The sequence below is a fragment of the Rhynchophorus ferrugineus genome, unplaced genomic scaffold, assembly GCF_030347505.1.
Source record: "Rhynchophorus ferrugineus isolate W39M unplaced genomic scaffold, kcgeb_rfMv2 rfM10, whole genome shotgun sequence".
NCBI classification, from domain to species: domain Eukaryota; kingdom Metazoa; phylum Arthropoda; class Insecta; order Coleoptera; family Curculionidae; genus Rhynchophorus; species Rhynchophorus ferrugineus.
This window is the reverse complement of record NW_027472589.1, coordinates 30,256,265-30,269,433: the sequence shown is the minus strand read 5'-3', so window position 1 is coordinate 30,269,433 and position 13,169 is coordinate 30,256,265. Positions and strand designations below refer to the sequence as shown.

The following is a 13,169-nucleotide window of genomic DNA, read 5'->3' as shown; positions in this document are numbered from 1 at the left end:
AATGCTCAAGGAAAACATATTTTTCTTAAGTAAGGAAGCAAAAGTCTCGTTTTATCAACTATGGATTTATCTGGACTGGATCTAAAGTTTAAAGTGGGCTCCGAGCCACGGTTCTAAGCATTAAGCCTACCGACTGGCGAGTGACCAACTTTAGAAATCATCCCAGAAGACATCCGGTCTTACCCAGCCTGGTTACTGGCGTGACTGGGATCATTTTCCTTGTCAGATTTTACACTCTTGCTTGGACAATCACATACAAATTTACGACCACGCCACAGCAGGATTCGAAACCGCGGCTATCGTAATAGTAGAAGGACCATCCTATCCCTTTTACCATTGCGCCGCTAAGCCGGCTAGAAGCAATTGTTATAAATCCCATTTTAAAAACTACTATTAATTAAGTTAAATAGTTTTACGAAACACTTCTATAAAATATTATAGTAACCGTGTATTGAATGTATCACAAAATTAAAAAATAGCAAATTTCTAAAATATGTAATATGATAGTAGCTATAAAGCTGTGTGTAACATAATAAGAGAATAATAAAAATATATGTAAAAAAACTTTAGAGTGTAACAATAAAAAGCTGCTGAATGTATCATTATATGTAACAATTCTTGCTGGCAATGTTACTATATATACACTTAGTTTTTGGTCTTTTTGATGTACTCCTGGTTACTAACTGTCTAAAGCTGAAAACATATATTCGTCTGTTACAAATTAATCTATGAAGGAACATATATTATTTTCGGTTTTCAAACCTCCCAATTTATTTCGGTTGAGAAAATATAGCATTGTAGGAATGTTGGTCAGGTCGGTCGGTCGGTCGGTCGGTCGAAATGTGTGGCTGTCCATGCGATTATTTTTCCGAGCACTCACTACTATTTTTGGAAGGAATTTGCACGAGAACTAAAAACACTGGTTGGAGAAATACTTGTTTATTTCGTTATTGAATGATACATGTGGTCGACGGGAGAATGGACAGGACAGGTTAGGTTAGGTAAAGGAAGTACGGTAGCGCTGTGGAAGTGGTACTGTTATCAAGGGATGGAGGAAAGAAAAGAGAGCGAGACGTTGTCGTGATGGTCTTTTATAGCCTGGAATTGCATGGTAGCAATCCACCGACGTTGCCAACTTTTGAACTTGTAGCTGAATGTGTGGTGTCTAAAGGGTCGTGGTGGCCGCCCCTCCTACTGGAACTGCCGTGCAACGTACCTCTACGTGGTGCAGGTTCCAGAGTGCACCCGCAATCACGCAAAAAACGCCTCGGGACTGCTGATGAGATGGGGATCCCAACCTGAGCGAGGAGTTTTATGGGATCAGCTGCCATCGACGTTGTAGCAGGACGTCGTTTGTCTTGAGACGTTTTGATTTGTTTGAGGGTACTTATAAGTGTGGCGCCTTACGTGTCCCGTTTCGTGATGCAAGGGTGTTCATGTGTTGATGTCATACATGATGGGCTTCTGTGGTATTCGTCCATCAGGCTAGTCTCGTGGGATGTCGTCGACCATGTGATGTTGATGGGTTCCATTCCTGGAGCTATAACTCCATGCACGTGTCAAGCACCTGTCGAGTGGCTTATGTTGAGCTGGTTTACCTTTTATTCACTTTGATCACGTCGGTGTCACCAAGTGTGGGAATGTTTGTCAGGTCGGTCGGTCAGTCGAAATGCGTGGCTGTCGATGCGATTATTTGTTCGAGCACTCACTACTATTTTTGGAAGGAATTTGCACGAGAACCAAAAACACTGGTTGGAGAAATACTGTTTATTGCGTTGTTGAATGATACATGTGATCGAAGGGAAAATGGACAGGATGTTAGGTTAGGTAAAGGAAGTACGATAGTGCTGTGGAAGTGGTGCTGTTACCAGGGGGTGGAGAAAAGAAAAGAGAGCGAGACGTCGTCGTGATGGTCTTTTGTAGCCTGGAACTGCATGGTACCAATCCACCGGCGTTGCCAACCTTTGAACTTGTTGTAGCTGAATGCGTGGTAGCCTAAAGGGTCGTGGCGGTGGCCGCAGCATATTTGCGACTCACTTAGTTACCAGCCATGTAGCTATTTTTAAATATTTTTATTAGTTCATCCAGCAAATATCTAATTATATTTACAAATATCCTCTTAAGAAAATATGTAATATATATCACTAATATTCTGTTTTTAAAATTATAACTTAGTCTCTCTAAATCTATTCTTTAAAATATTAATGGACCATATCTTGTTAATTCTATTTTAAATGAATTTTCATTGGGTTAATTATTCTAGCAAAGTTCTATTATCAATTAATTTTTGAAAAAAGGTGATTTCTAATGATCTTTTCATCAAACCTCATCCTATCCATTCAGAAACTGACCTTGCAATATACTGTGATTCATCAGCTAGGAAAAAAAACGTTTAAATATCATGAAGCTTATTAAGAGATTACACGAATTGGTACCATATTAATTAACCGAAGAAAACAAAACAATACCTTATATAATTAATGATTGACTGAGATGCGACATGCAATGAAATGTTGATTGATTACTACAATTTTAAACCATCCAGACAATGAATTACTATGCTAAACCTATTGAAATGTTACTTAAAAAAAAGAGTATATCTGAGAATGAGATTAAAGCGTGTTTGGTGGATTACGGATTAGTGTTTGTATTCACAAGTTGCTATAGAAATTCTAGCATTTTACAAAAAAAAACTAAAACACTTGTACACAGAAGAGGTACTTAACCAGTCTATATCCATCACGTTGTAAAGATATTTCTTCATTTAGACATTTTTTATTTATACAAAATCGTTGTAAATTTCTATGGCATCCAGATAGAGCCAATGCAGGAGTACTTGAGGTTAGTAATTCAGAATACAAAAGTTCCATGTAGTTTTTAATCTAAATTGGTCAATCTGCAATCTCTTAGGTATTGGTTATGGGAGAGGTGGCCGGTTGGACACTGTTACAGTCTCAATGTCTCAGTCTCGTCTGTAAACATGAGGTCTTTAAAATGCGACTCTTAAGGCAGTTTTTAAATGTTTTCCGCGAGGTTCTATGATAAATAACATTATTTAAAAGGAGAGGACAATCAGTACAGAGGTGGGGAACAGATCCAGAGACACAGATTGCAAGCAAATATGTTTTAAATGTTCCTGTGGAAGTATACACGACCTATAACATAAGATAATTTATGGATATTTTATGTCTTGTTGCGAACTTCTTAAAATCCTTTCTGACAGTTAGAGTCCAAAGGTTTTGGTGTTATTGTTTATTGCTATAGTATTTGGCTACACCTACAATAATTCTTAGGGTTTTATTCCGAAACTTGTAATATGTTGATATTATCCGTATGTATTCCGTAGATCCATGTTGGTTTTAATATCTGCATGTAGAGCAGCAAGAATTATTTATGGACAATTTAGGTTTTCTTAGAAATACTTTTCTTTTTTCTTCACTTTGATATACTATTTCCGATGAAGTTTTTGCGTTAAGATTCATCTCAAGGTACTTGTTATTATTACCGCGTTATATGAGACGTATTAGCGTTTTCATTTGGTTTTAGTACTTCACAAATCACTACGACTTGATTGTTATACCATATACACAGTAATACCATATATTCCGCTTCGGTATCGATCTGGATGTTTCTTCAGGCCTAACCTATAACTTGTTTTATCTTGGAATTGTAATACTAGATCCACTTTTCATCCCCTTTCATAATACGCTATAGAAAACTATTAATTTTTTGTTTGGCGGTCAATGAAATCGTACTATTGAAAGGGTTCGATGTTGAGTTTTCAATCAGTTTGCTTGGTGACAATTTTTCCACCGATTGGATCTAGCCTGTCTCATTGTCATTGATATCAAAACCGACAATATGACGTGACGCAATACTAAATTGGAAACTATTATTTTGGAGAGAAAAGTGTCAGAACTATCGTATTTAGCTTTAAGTTATTGCTGGCGTTTTTAACCCTCGTTTTCGGTTCACCAAACGCTTAATTTTATAGGAATTAACACGTGAGTTATACTCGAAAGACTACTTATAACATGCTTTTTAGATTTACCAAATAACAAACAATGCTCTTAAAGGTTTATGGATTTTATTCACTATAATTTTAATTTTATATATACTAGATGATTTATTTTCTATATTTTTTACACACTACTTATTTCTTTACCACATTTCTTAATACTGTTTCTAACTTAACTTTTCTTTATACATACATGTCGAAACGTTACATCTAATTATATAAGCCCTGCAAAATCTGTAAGATCTGCAATATAAATATTGGTCATTGATTTATAAACTACAAATAACGAAAACACTATCATCGAACTATGAAAAATTACTTTTTACTGTGATATAACAGGTCAATTGGAAAATCCCAGGCCTGACACATAGATGGCGCTAGTAGAATTAAATCCATATATTTTCTAGTTAGCCTTTTTTTTATTGCTCTTGGTGGGTCCACAATCTGCCCTATTGGCAATAAGTATTTCTTCTGTCTATATTATATATACATGGCATGTAGAAAATCACTTCATTAAGCAATCTTCTGTATAAAATATTATCTTAATTAATTAGTCTTATTCTAATGCTTATTCTAAAGTCTACATATGTCCAGTAATCAGATCAAGTGGTGTTAAACGTTTTAGTCTACGCACTTCACTATCACGTCGCATATTTAGCTGATTAGAGAGAACATTGGGATGCACTGACACTCTTTCGAAGTACTTCACACAAACACGTTGAATTACACTCGTTATAGGTTCTAGAGGAATATCGCGTTGTATCACTTTATTTGAAATATAGTACGGAGCATCAACAATGGCACGCAACACCTTATTTTGGAACCGTTGAAGAGTTAGCCTTAACGCTCAAAATATGCGTGTATAAATTTGACAGCTGTCGGATGATTGGTTTGTGAATTAAAGCGTTTTGAGTGAAGCAACTTTTGTTATTGTGTGTGAAAAAATGGATAGAAAAGAAATTCGCGTGTTGATAATATATTGCTTTTTGAAGGGAAACAATACAGTTGAAGCAAAAACTTGGCTTGATACCGAGTTTCCGGACACTGCCACAGGAAAATCAACCATCAAGGATTGGTATGCTAAGTTTAGACGTGGTGAAATGAGCACCGAAGACAGTGGACGCTCAAAAGAGTTGTTACCGACGATAACATGTAATAAATCGACAAGATAATTTTGAATGACCGTAAATTGAAATTGAATGAAATAGCAGGCACTTTAAACATATCAACTGAACGTGTACATCATATCATTCACGAATATTTATGTATGAAAAAGCTCTCTGCAAAGTGGTTGCCACGCTAGCGCACTTTTGACTAAAAACAACGACGAGTTGATGATTCGGAGCGGTGTTTGAAGATGATCAAGCGTAATAAACCCGAGTTTTTGCGTCGATATGTGGCAATGGATGAAACATGGCTCCATCATTTCACTCCAAAGTCCAATCGACAGTGAAAACAATGGCATATATCCACCAATCCACCGTATCCTCCAGATCTGGTCTCCAGCGATTATTTCCTATTCTCCTATCTCAAAACAATGCTCGTTGGGAAGAAATCTTCGTCGAATGGGGTGTGATCGCCGAAACTGGGGCCTATTTTAAAGCATATTTATATTTCGGTTTAGAATGTGTAAATTTGATACCGAATTCAATACAACAGAATCCCAAAAGATACTCCTCAAAAGAAACACAGTCCTGGTAATTTATTCGAAATATCCGTGTTACAAGTTACGTGAGCATACGTGAAAAAGAAACGACCGAAAGCATTCCCGTCACGCCACAAATAAAGCGATATCCGTTAAGGAAGAACGACAGTTGTTCTACTCGGAGAATATGAACGTGATCATCGTGATATACTTATTATTCAAATGCGAGATCGGTGCGGAGATTTGCATTAAATTGAAAACGGCACAGTTTACCTTGAAATGGTGAGAAAATTAGATTTCTGACCGTATCAGTTCTCTCTGTTTTTTTTTTCGGTTCAGGATATTATTCGAACCATTTATAAGGTGTGTTTTAGAATAAATGGATTTTTTTCTCTCATTCTTTACAATGCCATCGTTACCATTTTAATTCTCGATTACCTATATTAACATTAAACTTGTTGATCTAGATTTTAATATATACGTTACGCCTTAAAGTACTAGGCTAACCAATCCGGATCTAAAAAATGAATCAGAGTCAAGTGTGTTTTGTGAGACAACCAGGGTGATTCTTCATTATTACATGTGCTTCTGTAAAATAACTGTTAAATTTCATGATTTTGAAATTTCTCTACATAAAATATCAATTTTCCAGTGTATTCAGTGTATATAGACATTCATTAATTGCTTAATTTGAAGAAATCAACTATCGAACTCAATCAAATACTTATAGAAGACCATTGCGATGCTGCTCAGTCATATCCTAATTGTCAGCTTTGATTGTAATGTTTTAAAACTGATGATTTTGGTGTCAGCGTCACAGAACGGTCTGAGGAACCAAAAAGACTTACTGGATGAAAAACCAGCTCAAACTCTAAAATAACCTTCAGATAGTTTAGCATTTTATGAATCAACTGTTTCCAAATATGGAGTAGAAATGGTCCAAAGGTGGGGACATGGTTACTACACGAATTGAATGAAAAGACCATTCTGGTCTTTTCCAATTGCCTGGCTTAATTACTTTCCAGGCAAAAGAACAAACGTTTTTTGTGGCGTATTGTGATTGGTGGTGAAAAGCGATAATCTTAAGAACAATGGTCAACAAGGATGCAATTGATTCAAGTGAATGACAAATTTTTGCATAAATAGAATAGAGAGTAATGATATATATCGGAATTTATAGAAATGTTAGTGTTTTGTGGAAAGATAAGATTTATTGTTTCTTATTACAAAGTGATTTTTAATATGGATTATTAAATTTCATATATTCATTAAATATCATCATTCATAATTAAACCACAAGTAATAGCATTAACATCATCGAGATGAATCATTATCATTTTAGGTCGTAATAATCATTTTTCCTAATTCCTAATAATCCTAATTATTTTACATTTTTCAATAAATAACTTTTTTGTTTATTAAGAGTACATGAACCTACTATAGTACTAGATATATAGTTTTTTATCTAAATGTATACTCCATAAAATTGGCAATATCTTTTCGCAACTGAAAAATTAATATATCCCCAAATAGCTTAAGGTTAAGGGAAGTAGTACATCTAATGCATACATTATCGAAATCGTTAAACTACAGTTAATTAAACAGCTACAATAGTTTGTAGATGATTTTATTATATTTACATTGAACTCTGTTCTAAACCACATAGGGTGTCCGCTGGAGGCTTAATCGACCTAATCTAATTAATGATGCTACATCCAAGTAATATATTTTATTTTCATATACAGAGAACATATTTACCTTTTTATGTTTAATTCTTGTTTCCTTCATTGTATTTTCTTGTCAAATCATTCTTATATTACTGTATTTCCTTAGTTTTTTTTTACTGGCTGTATACATTTTTCTTCATAAAATTATATTTAATCGCTGCATTCTCCCTAATGCGTTTGCTATATCTGAAAAGAAGTTAGTATTTATTTTCTCCTCGTACATTTTAACCAAATGCTGATATATATTCTGGACAATTACAAATATATCTATGCATATAAATCTTTTACATACTACAATATGATTTTCTACAGTTCTTCTGTATTAAATATATACACACCTTTAGTTGTTTCCAATCTTATCACGCTGCCTTGGTTTTTATTAGCATTGCATCATAATCCCCCATGACACTTGTTCAATTTCCACCGTTTGTCAACTTCCTCTTCTGTTTGTGTAATGGAGTTCATCCAAACCGAAGGGTGTTATTGTAGATAATCGTTTCCACATATCCAAATAGTTCTTTCCTGTATGTCTCTCTTGCTCTGCATGTCTACCGTAATAATACTTTTCAAAATTTTTAAAACATGCAGCGATAGAGAGGAAAACGTTACACTCTATGGCCATATTATTCAGCCATCTGATCTACAGTGTATCTTTTTCAGACCTTTTTCTGAAATAGAAAATTATACAAAAAACTATTAAAAATTTTATTTATATTTAATATGGTATTTTCAAAATTTAATTTATGTTTTGCAATCCAATCCATAATTACAGCCTTTGTTGGGATTTTTTTCTTGAATTCGTGTTTCTAGCATGAAGGGCAATGTAATAAATTATTGAAAAATATTGAGTACTAATGATTTACAAAACCGAGTCAGGTGTTATTTTTTTACCTTTAAAAAGTATAAAATGACAAGGAATATATCCTCAGATATTAAAACAAATTTACAAATTGCAATAGGCAATATATTATACGTCTTGCTGATGTTAGTTCTCTGCTATTTTGGATACACTATAAAGTTGTATTTGCATTTTGCTTCTAAACATAATCAACAACGAAACGGCTTCTAGTCTTCTATGCTACGGACTGTGTATGATTTAGTTAAGTATTATTACGTATTCTAATATTAAAATTACAGCCATTAGATGACACTGGTGATATTTAATTACTGTTTCTAGTAGCATTCGATAAGGGTTAAGTCCACCAACATTACCTTTGTAACAGGTTTCCATTTTAATAAGTATATGGTTAAATATTCGAACTGGGTCACATCGGACATAAAAATTGACAACGAATTGAATGTTTTAACGAAGGTAGACACTACCATGAAGGTAAATGCGAGTCTGAAACGAACCGACGATCACCGAGTAGCAATAAACGTACAAATAAAGTAATAACGATAGCGTCTAAATCATTTAAAATGATCCATCGTTCAGCGCTCGGTTACTAATTTGAATAATTCATATCGGCCGAGGTGACATTATTGTCGATAAGCGCCGTGGATGACGAGTACTAACGGGCCTTGCGCAAAATTTAATTAAACAGTTTTTCACGTATCCCGGCTAAAATATGATGGAAATAGACTCGTAAACTGTCCGCATATGGACATTTGCATTGCACGTCTCCATTCGAATAACACTACATCAAAGGTTTTATCTAACAAGCTGCAAGTGCTAAAAGCCAAACATCGCGCATACTTTGAAATTTTCTGTTATCAAGATTTTCGTCTAACAGGTCATTCTCTGAGAACATCCTGCAGAAATATAGGCATTTTCTCGTAAAAATTTGGAGTAGTGCTTCATTTTGAGACAGAAATTACACGTTTCTTTTGTCTATAATATCTTATAAGTTTTTAAGAAAATAGGGAGGTTTTAAAACGTCCGTAGACAGATAGACCGGTCACATACAGAACATCTTAAGCGTATCCGGAATCATAGCCAGAGGCAACAAATGCTCAAGTTGAAGATGAAATGGGCTTAGAAATCGAACATAACGGAAGCCAGGAGAAAGAAATTAGTAGAGTGACAGGGTTTTCATGCAATATAGTAACTTTATGTCTAGTAATCTTATTAGTGGCCAACCCATGGGGCTTTTTGGGCTTTAGATTACCGTAATAGATCCACTTTTAATTGCTAGTCAAAATATGCCCAGTAGCTCTTAATTTTTTCCCAAGCTGACCGAAAGCTTATTCAGAATTTGAGCTAGGTTTGCGTCCAATAATTTTTGACTATGCCCAAATACATGAACAGATACTCTATCACCACATCAATGTCGGAGGTTCCCCAGCTTCTAGATAGTGATGGCTTAGTTAGATGATTAAAGAAAGTAAAATTATTTGATCTATTATAAATGTTAAACCTAAAGTGTATATGGAGGAGTAAATACTTTGTAATATATAAAACCGTAGCAAATTAGGATAGGCTTATTAGTGTTAAAACCAATATGAAGAATATTAGATAGTTGTAGTTGTAAGAATGTTTGTCTGGTCGGTTGGAATGAGCCGTTGTCGATGCGATTGTTTGTCCGAGCACTCACTACTATTTTTGTGGAAGCAGTTCGCACGGGAACTGAAAATACTGGTTGAATAAATACTTATTTATTTTGATGTTACATTGTATTAGGTTAAATAAAGGAAGTACGGAAGCGCTATGAAGGTGGTACTGTTACAAGGAGTGGATAAAAGAGAAAAGAGGGTGAAACGTCGCCGTGGTGATCTTTTATAAACGGGAACCGCACGGTATCAATCTACTAGCGTTGCCAACCCTTGAACTTAAGGTAGGGGTATGCGTGGTGGCCTAAAGGGTGGTAGCGGTCGCTACACAGTTAATAACTATTTGTGATATTTAAATAAAAAAATATATACTTTGTCAGTAAATAATCCAGTATTTACGCTTTTATTCTGTTTATATATTTAATATATACTGTTGTATGTTGCCTCCTATTCATTAGTGCAAGACTAGTTGCTACAAAGACCGGTCGAAAGACGTTTTCTATAGAATAACCCAGCTATCTATTTATGTTCGCTGTGGTCGGTGTTAATTGGACCTATTCCGCAATTTTCAGCGCCTTCGATGGCACAAAATGGCCCGTAATCATATGTAAATTGATACCTGGGGGCTGTTGTTTAACAAAGGACGCACAACTGGTTCGATCACGCCGTCGGTCCGCGACTAATTATAACACGTTCGTACATGATTCGGCTCGCGGTACCACCGTTCTCCGTTCCCGTGTTGGGAAAAAGTCGCTCTCTCGATCTGTATCGGCTGGGAATTGATGGAACTGCCTCCTGCATACACACCGTCGTTTTTCTTCTTCGGTTTCGTCACACCTACGGTCGATACGATCGGAAAATGGTCACTTTCTTTCTTTTAAGTGGTACTACTAGTTTGGATTTTTATTCTGTTCAAAAAAAAAGTCTATTCAAAATAGCAGTAAACATTGAACGATAAGGTTAAAATAAATTGTACCTTATAACATTTTTGGTTCGTTATATTATTTGCATTAGAATGTTATAATTACTCTTTGTGATTCCACAATCTGCCCTATAGGCAATAAGTATTCCTTATGTCTATATTAAATATACATGGCATGTAGAAAATCACTTCATTAAGCGATCTCATGTATAAAATATTATCTTAATTAATTAGTTTTATTATACAGTCTATATATGTCCAGTAATCAGATCAGGTGGTGTTAAAAGTTCTAGTCTACGCACTTCACTATCACGTCGCATATTTAGCTGATTAGCGAGTACATTGGGATGCACTGACACTCTTTCAAAGTACTTCACACAAACACGTTGAATTAAACTCGTTATAGGTTCTAGAGGAATAACGCGTTGTATCACTTTATTTGAAATATAGTACGGAGAATATATGGGATGTAATTCGGTATGTTCATCGCCTTGATTTACAATAAAATGTCTATGAGTGAGTTGTAATATATGAAAACTAAAATAAACTAAAAGTCAAAGTTAAATTCTGCAAAATTTCGACGAATTGACGTCTTAAATTGAGATGACTTAAATTCTTCTGTTCGTCTGTGTATTTGTACGGTTTAACTACCATGGTAAGTCAAACACCAATACTTCTGAATGGTCCGCTACGAAATATTGATCTCACTTGCGCGTTTCAATTCTATTTGAATTATTCACCTAACATATGAAAGAATTTTCAACGAATTCTCAGAAAAGTGTATGAAGTTAACAAGGTTTATATTTAATGTCCTGTTAAGACTTACTTTCCGAGCACTTGGAAGGAGACTGAAATCATTATGATTCTTAAACCAGAGAAAAAATCAGAAGACTTCTCCTCCTATCGTCCTATAAACCTCTTATATGTGATCGCCAAGGTTTTTGAAAAACTGTACATTAAGAGACTCACAATTATCTAATTTTTTTGTGAAGCATTTTTTTTTTGAATACATTGATCTACATTCAATATATTCAGGTGTTCCGCAGGGAAGTATCTTTAGTCCATCTATTGTATACAGCTGACCTATCGAACTCAAGAACCACTACCCTAGCAGCATATGCTGATGATACAGTGGGTTTACCCTCACTTAAGAATCCAATATTAGTAACAAGAAACCTCCATTGTCGTTGAAAACATGGCGAATCAAACAAGTGGGACAAAATCTACCCATGTGACATTCACCCTTTATAGAAGAACTTGTCCTTCAGTAAACCTGAATAATTATGAACTCCCACAAGCAAGCAATGTTAAATATATGGGAATGCATTTTGATGAATGCTTAACAGGGAAAAAACGTATAGTGACAAAACGCAAACAGCTTGGTCTTAAACTAAACCAAATATATCAGCTGATAGGACATAAATCTAAATTATCCTTAGAAAACAATATAGTTTTGTTGTATAAAACAATACTGATGGCCATGTGGACCTATGAATTGAACTGTGGGGTACTACTAGCAAATCTAACATAGATATCCTCCAGAGGTTCCAAAATAAAATGTTGCGAGTCATCGACGGTGCCCCATATTACGTCTCCAACAGACTAATTCAGCGGATATCCTCTTAGAATCCATAATCACCTTTGCAGACACTCAGCAAGAGATACAATTGCCATAGATAGCAATATGTTTAGTCCTTTTGCCTCAAGTATATTAGCCATCTTACATTTATATTTACATATCCAAATGACGTTAAAGCTTCGTGTAGTTCTAGAAATAGTTCGTTGGTTAAAGGACAATGTCCAGGGTTGCTACTTTTTAATTTTGTTAATTTCATTGTGTTTTGTTCACAGAATCTTCCAGTTTTCTCTTTTTAATTTCATTCCATTCTATTTGTTTCATTCTATTTTATTATTTATTCCTATCTTTCCTATAATTCTTAAATTAGTTAAAGTTAAAGATAATTTTATGATTGCGACTGTAAACTATAACTCTTTTATAAGCCAGAAACTGATATAAAATTGATCAAAGTATTTGATGTGTAGTTATAATTGATATGATTGTTATGAAAAGATGTTAAATTATTTTATATTATTTTATTATTTTATATTGGAAACGTGTTGAGTATTTTAGAGATTATGTAAATCATTTAATTAACTGATCGTGCGAATTACACTGAAAATTAATAATTTGATTAGTGTAGAAAAAAACTAACTTATTGGAAGTGCATAAGGATGTGCTATATGAGTGAAAAAGGCATGGAGCGCTGTGAACAATGAGGGAATATAAAAATAAGAAAACACCAAATATTAATTTTTTTAATTTATTATATTTTTTTAAAGTAATAATTATTTATATTATTAATTCAT

The 13,169-nt window shown here is 34.4% G+C and overlaps 1 long non-coding RNA gene across 1 annotated transcript; it reads right to left on the bottom strand.

Moving 5' to 3' along the window:
* Positions 1 to 7,319: 7,319 nt before the first annotated feature.
* On the bottom strand, positions 7,320 to 8,903 carry LOC143203363 (uncharacterized). The gene is made up of 3 exons (XR_013007322.1): positions 8,603 to 8,903; positions 7,729 to 8,058; positions 7,320 to 7,576 (listed from the first exon to the last, which is right to left on the bottom strand). It is a non-coding gene; the product is annotated as an uncharacterized LOC143203363 (long non-coding RNA).
* Positions 8,904 to 13,169: the final 4,266 nt, after the last annotated feature.